We start from the raw sequence: 12,930 nt of genomic DNA, 5'->3' as shown, positions 1-12,930 counted from the left end.
GAGGATTTTGCAAGTGCTTTAAACCTAAAAAATTGTCATGTCATTAAAGAATTTGTCATGACATTAAATGAAAAAAAAAATGAATAAAATGAAAACCCGAAAGACCGATGCAACCTTCATAGAGCCATATATCCCACGTCGCAGTGGCAAAATATCGCTTAATCACTTAAAAGCCTCCAACATCAAAGGTTAATGCATTTTATCTCGCTACTAGTGATAATAATTTTTAATATATCATACAAAATATAAGCAAATAAATAAATAAAACTTAATTTATTGTATGTTATTATATGTCATTTTAAGTTTCCTATCATTCATATTGTGTATTATATATAAGAGAGTGAAAGTGGAGAGTAAACTGAAGTTATAGTATGGAAATAGTTTTAAATTAATTCTTAATGTTTTCGTATGCATAGCAATTACAGAAATAATTTTTTAGGAATGAAAATATTAACATAACTAGAATATTTGCTTTCCCAAATCATTTCAAGCCTATTACTTAATACTACATCCAAAATCAGATCTTTTAACCTTTAAAGAAATGTATGTTAACAATTAAGTTCGAAACTCTAAGTTACAAATTAGGGTGTAAAAGGTGGATATGAAACCTAGTTATGATATTATTTGATTATATACTTTGTAAGATCTTTATTATGTTTTTTTTTGAGAAAAATTAAACTTATAATAAACTAATAAAGTAGCAGTCCTGGCATTTTTCAATTTAAATAAAATATTTTAATATAATGCAATTATTAAAAATTCGTAAAAGAAAACAGTAAAAAACATGAACCTACTTGTATACTAGGAAATTACTTTCAACTTACGCTAATAGATCATAACATAACTATACAAATTTAAAATAAGAAATAATCATATATCATACTTCGCCAGTTTGTCAATGTATCCAATTCCTAGGCCATGCTTGAAACATTTAATCATTACATACTTTATGGGTGATTTACTGCTTTGTATACAATGCCGGATTTATCAATTTGCTGCTAACTTTTATAAAAAAAAAATTATAAATGCGATTGTGCTATTTATAAATCGTGTGTTATTTATAAATTGCGTGATATTTGTAAATTGTGTTATTCATAATTTTTTTTCATGACCTTTTTCAGATAATACAATTTATAGGAAATTCTGCAGTAAGAAAGGTCGTACGCAATTTTATCAACACAATTAATTTTAATCTATCATATCCATTAGTAATTTTAATTCATTTTAACATATAATTAATTTATAATTAATTTTAATATAATAATGTTTAATCATTACATACTTCATGTGTAATTCTCGGCTTTATATACAATGCCGGATTTATCAATTTGCAGGTAACTCATATAAAATAAGTCATAAATGCGATTGTGCTATAGTATGCTACTGATAAAATGTGTTATTTATAAATTTTTTTCAGGACCTTTTTCAGATAATACAATTTATAGGAAATTCTGCAGTAAGAAAGGTCGTACGCAATTTTATCAACACAATTAATTTTAATCTATCATATCCATTAGTAATTTTAATTCATTTTAACATATAATTAATTTATAATTAATTTTAATATAATAATGTTTAATCATTACATACTTCATGTGTAATTCTCGGCTTTATATACAATGCCGGATTTATCAATTTGCAGGTAACTCATATAAAATAAGTCATAAATGCGATTGTGCTATAGTATGTTACTGATAAAATGTGTTATTTATAAATTTTTTTTCAGGACCTTTTTCAGATAATACAATTTATAGGAAATTCTGCAGTACGAAATGTAGAACTAATTTTTATCAACATAATTAATACGATAGTACAATACAGAAAAAACATGCCCTTTGAGACACATTTTGCTGAATATAATTTGAAAATACTTTCGCTGAAACTATTCAATTACTACAATTCGTGTATTACTGAATATTATTGAAAAATTAAGTTATGAGAATAAAACAGTTGATACCTTCAAAATTTTCTTATTTATAGGAAAGTGAGTTAGATACTTATTAGTTTTAATATAAAGGTAAAAGACAGTTTTCTTTAATCAAAATATTTTGAGGATTCATGGTAATCTTCCACCGATATTATTCAAAGATATATAAATTTCGAGTGTACCATTATTTTGGTACTTTATGAAACATATAGAATGTTTTCTGTTCAGCATAAGCAAGCGTTCCATAAAAAAAAAATTTAAAAAAAGCTTTTTATAACACAAATATTAACTTTACTTAAAGCTTATAGAAGTTCCCCTTTAAGAAATATCTAAATAAACTTGTGTATAACTAAAAAAAATTTCTCCAATTGAAATAACTACGTCGAACTACATCACGCAAAACCGTTAAGTTGAAAATAAAGATAAAAAGATAAATAAATGCACCATTCAAGCTTTCTGCACCATCCCAAGAGGAAATTTTTCTTCAAAAACTAAATTAATGAGGAGTATTTATCTTGAAAAATATGGAATATGCAAAGACATTAACAAGCATAACAAATTTATTCATTTAATTCAAAATTCTACGAAAGATTTAAGAAAAAACTGCATAATAACATTCTTTGCATTCCTCCTGTTCTCCTGCATATTGCATTTATTTGTTTCATAAAAGCTTTTCTCTACAGTAAATCGTAAATCTAAATATGCATTTATTTTGCGTCGTAAAATCTTCGTTTCAGACATTTTAAAAGTTTTATGTCCTCTCCCGCTATTTTTTCCCCCAATGAAATACGTTGTTGCTCTATAACAGCGGTTCCCAATTTTTTACGGTTACGGAACCTTAAATGATAAAATACCGTTTGACAGAATCCTAAGTTTATAAATAAAATCAGCAGCTGCAATACACTAAAAGAATACTAATTATTTTGATAACATTTAATGTGAAAAATGAAATTTTTTCAGTCATCGTTTTATTAATAACAGACTTAAAAATATAGGTTTTATTCTTTCAAGCAGCTGAATTCGTAGATTCGAGACTTTCTAAATTTGTTTTCAGTGTATAAGCTGGTTAGAGTACGCTGAATTATAGTTTTCAAAAAATAACCGTTATAAACGTTGAGAATGTTCATCGGGGTAACATAATCCTTTATTCTAGGATTTGGTCATTTTATTTTGAATTGAAAAATTTGGTAAGAAATAATGATGCATTTTTTTTTTTATAAATGCATACCTTTTTCATAATTTTTTCAATATATTGCTGCTACAAGAAATATATATATTTTTTAAATTGCTATTTTTTGATTGGTATTTAAATTAAATAATTTAGAAAAATACCCAAAATAACAAATTGTTTGCCAAAAATATCATGCTTTTATAAATCATTACTGGTTTCGAAAGCGTAAACTCTCGAAACCTCAATGAGCATTCATCAGAACCTTAGGATTCCGCGGAATAATATAATTATATTGTTATAGATTAAGGTAAATAAGTATTGAGTCTTATAGATCAGCAGTTGGGAACCGCTGGTCTATAGGACTAAATACTCATTACCTTAACATATAATCTATAACAATTCAGTTTAGTTAACATTTAAATTACCTGAACAAGTTAGTCATTGCTCCTAAATTCTGCTTTTTATAATAGACTATTACCAGAACTAGATGTTAACAACCTAAACATTTTTAAAAAAACTGTTCTAGAAAAAATAACAAAAAAGCCTTAAAAACCGTCGAAAATGACTTTAAAATTAAAAATGATGTCCTTTAAGTTTTCGAAAAAAAAAATTCATATTAGTATTTTTTGCAAACAAAACTAATAAATCATAACTTGTATTTATTGATTTAATAAAAAAATAAGTAATATTTAAAATAAATATGCAATTTATCAATAAAATAAAATGTAAGTGAATATCTGATTAAAAAAAATTGAAATTTGCAAATCTTTAGTCACAATCATCACAAACATCAGAATTGCATTTTATTATAGAACGTTTTTACGATATTCTTTGAATCGAAAGTTATTTTGAATGTTTTACAAAATTTAATGCGAAGTCTTTAAATTTATGGAGAAAATAATTAATCCACAAGCAAAATGTTCCTAAAAATAAAAAATATTACTCAAATTTCATTTTAAAAAAATTAAGAAATTAAGAAAAAATATCTAAAATATAGAAAGAATAACCTACTTATAAATGCCTTCAAAGGGAAAAAAACGATCAAAAATGCAAATTAAAAAATTATAATAATGATAATGTAAAAAAAGATAAAAATGAAAAAGAAAATACATTTACTATCAACATTCTAGCCCTGATTATTAGTATTCTGATAAATTAGTGTTCGTAAAGAATTTATTTTATAACTCATAATATTTTCCAATTAATATTCATTTTTGCGAATAGCGGAACCAACAAAATACTTTAATATTCAATCCACGTCTTATTTTCTTCACTTAAACGTTTGATGAGAAGTTTATGAATTCTTGGAAACTGTTATAATGAGTTTCGTGTGATTTGGGATTTATTAAACTCCAACAAAGTGTGCTGTAAGGTTTATTATCTCACACTTCGCCAACAATGCACTTAATTCGATGGAATATTTTACATGGTCTATCTTAGATGGTCATTAAAACAATCCTCTGGGCGCTGGCGATGATAGTTTTGATTTTGAATTGAGACTTGGCGAAAATTCTCGAAGTTCATTGTCCTGTCATCTTAGGACGATTCTCTGCCAAGGGGCATTCAATTTCTGAGTTAGGATTATGGACAAATTATGCAGATCATTTGATCATGATTCTGAAACTTGTAACTGATTCCCGTTCTATCTTGATAAGCGGGATGAATTATTTCCGGGAGTGGTTTTTGTTTTTCGTTGAAACATATTGTACTTCACGTCTATTGTTGGAATAATTCTTTTTGAATTGCTGCGAGGTCGTCTCAAACATGTAATTATTTTATGCCTCCATAAAACTCACAGAGCATAACAAATGATTTTTGTTTTATGGATATGATCAATTGCACTTATAAAATGTAACATTAAAAAAAAAAAAGACAAAGAGGCATCGGGAAGGATTAGCTCATATTTTTACAATAAAAAAGTTAAGTAAGTCTTAAAAGAAATTAATAAATACAGCTCCAGTATACCCCCTAATAGGGAAATTACTGTCCAACTGGAACTACTGTCGTATTTGAACTTTTGTCGGGGAATTTATATTACCGCCACTGATTTATATTGATTGTTACCTCTTTTATTACGTTACATTTACTTCTTTTAAATGAGTCATATCCCTTAAAACGTATTTATAAATTAAAACACATTTATCAATAATTATTATTAAGTAATATTTGCTCTTCTAATAAATTAAAACAAAAATTGTAATCTATTCATACTCTTAACCTTATAATTCCACAATTGAAAAGTATTTTTTATGGTTGAGGCTTAATATGCTAAATATTCCTTAGGAGAAACTATGAGGAAATTTTGACCGTAAAAATTGTTTCAGAAAAATGTTAGTCCATTTTGAAATAATATTTTTATTATGGAGCTAATTAAAATCAATTGATGTGCATTAAAAAAAGTTTTGTATAATAATTTACACGTTCTATATTTTGATTTGTTATTTTGTATAATAACCATTGCTGTTTTGGATAATAATTTACAATGATATCTAATTATATTCACTTGCTATTTTTTATAATAATTTACACTTTTTGTAAAATATTTCATTTGCTATTTTGTATAATAATTTAGACGTTTTCTAAAATATTTCATTGCCCTTAAAACGTATTTATTCAAAATAAATTAAAACAACAATTGTAATCTAGCCATATTTTTAACCGTATAGTTCAACAGTGGAAAACTATTTTTTGTTGTTGCGGTGTAATATGCCAAATATTTCTTAGGAGAAACTATAAAATTTCTACCGTAAAAAATATTTAAGAATTTTAGTCTATTTGTAGTAACTCTTTTTAATGACGGAGCTAATTAAAATCAAGCGATGTGCGTTAGAATAACTTTTGTATAATAATTTACACGTTCTATATATTGATTTGTTATTTTGTATAATAATCTCTGCTATTTTGTGCAATAATTTACATGTTTTGTATAATACTTCCTTTTCTTTTTCGCATAATACTTTACACGCCTCGTATAATATTTCATTTGCCATTTTGTATAATAATTTACACGTTTTGTATAATATTTCATTGCCCTTAAAACGTATTTACACAAAATAAATTAAAACAATAATTGTAATCTATCCATACTTTTAACCGTATAGTTCCACAATTGAAAACTATTTTTTATGGTTGGTATTTACTATGCTAACTATTTCTTAGGAGAAACTATAAGAAAATTTCTTACGTAGGAAATATTTGAGAAAATTTCAATTCATTTTATAGTAATTCTTTTATGATGGAGCTAATTAAAATCAAGTGATGTGCGTTAGAATAACTTTTGTATAATAATTTACACGCTCTAAATATTGATTTGTTATTTTGTATAATAATCATTAGCATTTTGTATAATAATTAACACGTTATAAATATTGATTTGTTATTTTGTATAATAATCATTAGCATTTTGTATAATAATTTGCACGTTTTGTATAATATTTCATTTGCTACTTTATATAATACTAGTTGAATACTCGTTCTTCGCAAGGGGTGAATTAAAAAAAAAAAAGAATCAATAAATCAGTATCGAAAACCACAGCTCAATCATGCTCAAAACTAAAAGGCATATATCGACGCAATCAAAGAGCTTGATGGAAGAACAAGGTAAATGACATTTTTAAGGGAATTAATGAATTAGAGAAAATAACATAAAGTGGTTGTGTCAATAGGTATGTTTAATGTAACAGAACTGTTTCTGCTTTTTTATCGTAAGTTTTAAGTTATATTAGTTTTTAATATGCTTGCATGATTTTTATTTCAAATTAGGCAGAAGTAAATAAAATAAGGCAAAGAATTATTAATCCCACCTTCTAATAAATTAATAATAAAATAATTCGGATACAACTTCTTTTTTCTTTCTGAAAATGTCACTTACATGGTTCTTCCACTAAGTTTTTCAATTAATGTAGCTAAAGTTATTTCAATTTTTTTCATTTAATATTATATGTTGTAATCTCCGGTGGCTTTACGTTATTGAAGTAAACAAAGCTCGTTGTTTGTAATTCATACTATTGGAATAAAGATAAAATGTATTTAGCCTCACTTGGCATGATGCCATTGCTCGCGGCCAATTAATGGTAGTTAAAATTTACCACTAAGTGATTTTCTTCAGGTACATATCTCTTTCGTGGGGTAGTGAAACACTTAATTCCAAAGTATTGATATTAAAACTGCTTAGTATTTGGTGCAGTTTTAATAATCACCAAATATATCAATTTAATACTTTATTCCTATATTAGAATATTTGGTATTTATTACAAAACACCCTTCAACATTTGAGTTTATACATATTTGTAAGAGGCAGCCAACTAAAACCGAATTTTTAAAAATAAAAATATTAAAACTTCATAAGGAGTTCGGAGCAAGACCATTTCTTTATCTGACCTTTAATTTACTGTTAAAATATTTATAAGTAGTCGTGGGAAAAAGTTCTTCTAATTCCAATTTATTAAATTTTTAATACGCTAACTTAGCTACCAATGGAAAAAATATTTTCTGAAATTAGTGAAAACCCGTTGAAGAATTCTTATAAAAACCAATTTGCCAATTACCATAATATCAGGAGTACATATTTCAGACAGTAATACATATGAATTAAGCGTCATATGTGAGGGGCGATATTTTACAGTTTTCTTAAACGAATTTCCCTTAAATCTTTCCCCCATGAGCTTGGCTTTTTAGCACAAAGCTTATTTTATTTTATTTCAATTAATACTCATTATCAATATTAATTGAGTATTAATGTTAATAATAATATGCAGATCTTTTACTGTTACCCAAAACGAGAATAAGTATATTTTCTCCTTATTTTTGACTTTTAGTTCAGAACTTAAATTTTTCATTTCAATTAATGCATATTACCAACATTAATTAAGCACTATTGTCAATGATAGTATGATTTATTATTTCATTATTTATTAGTTAGTTCATATCTTGTAAGGATAGAAAAATTAACCAGTTTCATTATGAAAACCCAATAAACATTTCGCTTTTCATTTCTGCCTTTGCTTGTGGCTTAAAGCATATCTGCTTTAAAGTCAATTAAAGAAATAAACGAACCATAATTACACACAACAAAACAAATTAAGAACTTCTCCATGTGTGTGTATAATATATCATCTAAAACAGCAACATAATAGGCTGTTCACTAACTTCATATTCAGGAAGTGCATCTTATAAGATTAATCTGGTCAGTTAATGCCGGTCATATTTAATGATAGCCACAAAACAAGCTTTCACTTATCTTCCTTTTTAATTCCATTTCACGGACAGAAAGGTCGGTTTAAGCTGCGGGGATACTAACTATCCAACGTGAGTATTGCTAAGAAATAATTTGCATTTCAATTACATTTAGGGATCAACAACCGCGGTTGCTCCGAAGTTGCATTTTGTGCACTAGACATATTCATAAAGTGAACTCAAGATTCGAATTTTTTAAAACTTAATTTTTTTTATGGAAGTAAATGCATAAGTTATGAAAACCAAACGGCTGAGACCAGTTCAGAAAAAAGAAGGGGAAAAAAAGGGTAACATAAGAAAATATTATAAAGTGTTTTTTAGAGTTTAGAAAAGACTTTTTTAAAGAAATAAGCAGGATATTTGTGAGACATAAAGTTAAAAACCTTTTTGCCAAGGAAAATGAGAGGTCTTTGTTTAGGTGCCTCGTTGAAATGGAAGCAAAGCTTTAATTTTTATCAATAAATACTAACTACGATGCCATAATAGACATTACATATATTTCCCAGCTTTTTAAAATTTCTTAATTTCAAACTTTAATTTTTTAATAATTCTTAATTATAGTTATAACTAAATTGAAGTAATTATTTAATTTGTATCACTTTTTATAAAAAGCGAGTATAAATACTTTAATTTTTGTCTTGACAACCAACTTTAATTCAACTATTTAATTCAATACAAATGTATAACTCAGTAATTCAGTGTCGCGACTATTCGAATGTTAAAAACTAGTCTTAAGTTTTCCTTTAAGCTGCTTGGTTTCTGCAGCTCTAGTGCGACGTAAATATAGTAACTAGCTACTTACCGAATACACGCAAGCCAGTTTCCTCTGAAAAAAGAGAGATACAAATTAGCTTAAAATAATATCTTGTTATATCATTCATCAAGGAAATTTGTAAACACAGTATTTTTCAAACTGTACAGGTTATGAATGTATAGTTGAAACAATTGTTAGTTTAATTCTTTCCGAAAGCGAAATTCCAAAAACAGAAAATACCTTCCTTATAGTACTAAGATAAACTACGACTCTCCTCCTGCTATTGAATTTTACCTTTATCCAATGCAATGCGCGGCTTTCGCAATCCTGAATAATTGTTATGGCCCTCGTATTGCAAAAGATTGAAGACCTCTAGATTAATATACTTATTTGTAGATTTTATACTACGTCAATCATACTAATTTCTAAACTGCCACCATACATTTCTTTAGCACCACAGTATTGATTGTCAGATAGTTTACTTATATATGGCAAAATTGATTAGGTCAAATAGTGAGCAAAAACATTTTAAATCAAATGTATCAAACACTAAAAAAAATATCGAATTATAAATTTTGCTAACACTAAGAATACAGGGTGATTATAATTAAAGTTACAATTTCAAAAATCAATAAATTTAAAACTACTCGTCAGAATGATCTGATATTTTAACAGAACAATGAAATTTTGTTTGACGAAGGAAAAAATAGTTCCAAAATCTGCTGGTAAATGGCGCTGTCAGGGACGGATTAAGCGTACGCGGGGCCCTAGGCCATTCAAATTTTTTGGGGCCCTTAGATAAAAAAAAATTTCTCGTATATTTTTTATTTATTCAAATATAAAAGTATTTATATATCTTTTTATTTAAGAAAGCATTTTTAAAATTAAAATAAATAATAATAAATTAAATTTTACTTTATTTTGCTAAATTAGAACTAAAAAAATTCTCGTATTTTATTAATATATATTTGAAATTGATTTTTTTTTTAAGAAATCATTGTTTTTCTTAATTTTTTTTTAATTTATTTCCAAAAAAATTTTTTAAGGGGTCCCTAATCATTGGGGGCCCCTGGTCATGGCCTATTCTGGCCTAATGGGTAATCCGCCCCTGGGCGCTGTCAGGGGACAGACGAGAAATGAATTCGTTGCACACAGATATGTTTTTAGCCGGAATGAAACAATAGAGATCAGGGGTTTACTAAAAATTTATTAGCGAAATTATAGAATAAGTGTTTACAGCAACCGTGATAATATTAACAAAAAAAAAAGCTGTATGGAACAAACAGCTTACTGATGATTAAGGCATAAGTTGTTCGATGTTACTTCCGCCTTGCTGCGCTTCTTATTGGAAACGCAAAGCTGCATGCTCCATTGCAGATTGGAGGGTATGCGTACTGATGCAATGGATGTGGTGTCTGATGCTTGCCTTCAAGTCGGCTAGATTCTCAATCCGCCAGCTATAAACAACTTTCTTCAGGTACTCCCAAAGCCAGAAATCGCACTTTGTTAAGTCGGGGAAGCGTGGTGGCCTCGTCGAGGGAAAATGGCGGCTTACGATCCTATCATATCCGAAATGAGCACTAAGCAGCTGCTTCACAGGAGTAGCAATGTGTGGAGGAGTGCCATCATGCATGAATATTGTACGATCCACACACTGACGCTGCTGAAGTGCGGGAAGGACATGGTTACACAAAAGTTTTTCATACAGCTTGTCAGTAACGAAACGGTTCAGGTAACAGGATCGGCAAGTGTGATCGCCTCGAAGAAAAACGGACCGACTATAAACTCTGCCGTTATTCCGCATCACACAGTGACCTTTTCAGAGTGAAGAAGTAATAGATGTAGCTGGAACGAATTCTCAGTCGCCCATACCCTGCAATCTGTGTATTTACAGAACCTTGCGAATGGAAGTGAGAATGCTTCATGACCATTCGTTATTAACTTCCATCTGAGAAAGAAATCGTAGAACAAAATATTAACGTGCTTCCAGGCCAGCAGGTAGCAACTGCTGCATTTGAGTTATTTTGTGAGGTGACAGCTTAAGTTGTTCCGTACGTAGGACTTAACGCAACGTGCTGATCGGCATATATAGCAGTCGGATAATTCCCCGCGAGCACTGCCGATTCAAGCATCTCTGTTCCCCTGTTCTTGTAATGCTGTAGTCACATCTTCCCCTGCCACAACCGAAACTGGTTTCCTTCCTCTACCCTGTTTCACGTCAAATGAACCGGTCTCTTCGAATTCAGCAATAATTTTTCGCAGACCATTCATGGTTATAAGATTAGATTTTTGGATTTAATGTGCACACTCATCGTTCTTATAAAAAAAGTTCCATAAGCAGAGCGTGATCCTTCATAGTCAGTCATCATGACGAGGTCATGATGAAATTTTCAGGCAAAGAGCTGGTGCTTTACATTTTTATAGCTGTCTCCAGACAACGTGAAGCCTGACAGATTTTGGGACTTTCTTTCGTTAAACAAAATTCTATAGCCTTAAGATTGTTTGCAAAAATATTAGGTCATTCTGACAAGTAGTTTTAAAACTATCGATTTTTGAAATCGTAACTTTAATTATAATCGTCCTGCATAAAAGTAATAACTCATAGCTTCATAAGCAAGGAAATTTTTGTAGAGCCGCAGTTGATGTCCCTTAAATATAATATGTAAGAATAATTGTAGGCGTTAATTTGATTCGGTTTTAATAGGAAAATTTATTCGCAAAATGTAAGTTCGCGGCGCCCCTGTTTCGGCTACGGAGTATTTTTTAAATTATCACGTTTTTTTTTTTTTTCTTTGGAGTTTAAGCTGTCGTCAGAAAATTTGAAATATAATATTAAGGCTGTTTTTCGAAGACTGTATAGTTTGTCTAAAGTAAGAACTCCCCTAGCCATTTGTCTGGTATAACTATTTCAAGTAGGGATGTAAGGTCACTGTTTAGGGCAGGTTTTGGAGAGAAAACGGGAATCTTTTTCTTTGGTCTATTGTATTTACCCATATTTGAAGAGACGCTTCCCTCCCTGATATGCGCAATTCTTGTTTGCAGACCGTCTCAGACTTCGTGGTAAAGGGAGTACTTATCAACTATAGTTGCATCGAATAATGCTTTTTTTCAAATATACTATTTTCATAACTGATGTAAGTTTGCAACAATTACTTATGGCAGATAGATCAAGTAGTGAGCATAGAGCCAGCGCCTTAAATTTTTAATAACTTACTCCAATGCAGCATTATCTGAGCTCAAAATTTGCAAAAATTGGGAATAACGCATCGATTTTGATAATTTTCATCTGAATGCAAAAATACCCTCAAACTGGCGATCTTTTAAAAGTTTAATAACTTATCTCTCCTCTAAGTGTCGATTATAGTCCATTCCACCTTAAGTTGGCACTGGAGAGAAAGGTAGGAAATGTAATACTCCGCCTTTGAAAAGTAGTTCTTCGCTATTTTGGAATTAATTGCAGTTTAAATGCGCGTTCAAATATAAATAAATGTTGCATAGTAAGAAAAGTATATCTTGAAACATTCATTCGAAGTTTTTCATGTTTAAATGTATACCTTCTTACTTATACTTATAAATACCTTCTCAGTAAAGCGAATGTACAAAGAAGAAGGAGGTGTTTTAGTTTGGCGCTGAATTAGTTTTCAAGGTCAAGGAATTGGCTCATTGGCTATGTTTCTAGACTGGTCAGTCAGCTTTTCCATTCGCCTTGGCTTTGCTTAAGTGTCCTATCTCTTGTGCAGTTCTTATTTCGTTTTTTTTTTTTTTTTTTTTTTTTTTTTTTGTATTTGATTATTTAATTTTCTAAATATTAACCTCATCTGTACAATATTTAATGAAAAATTT

This window comes from Parasteatoda tepidariorum, chromosome 1, assembly GCF_982258835.1.
Source record: "Parasteatoda tepidariorum strain Cologne lab strain chromosome 1, Ptep-v5.0, whole genome shotgun sequence".
Taxonomy (NCBI): domain Eukaryota; kingdom Metazoa; phylum Arthropoda; class Arachnida; order Araneae; family Theridiidae; genus Parasteatoda; species Parasteatoda tepidariorum.
The sequence above is the reverse complement of the archived record's forward strand: the minus strand, read 5'-3'. Positions refer to the sequence as shown.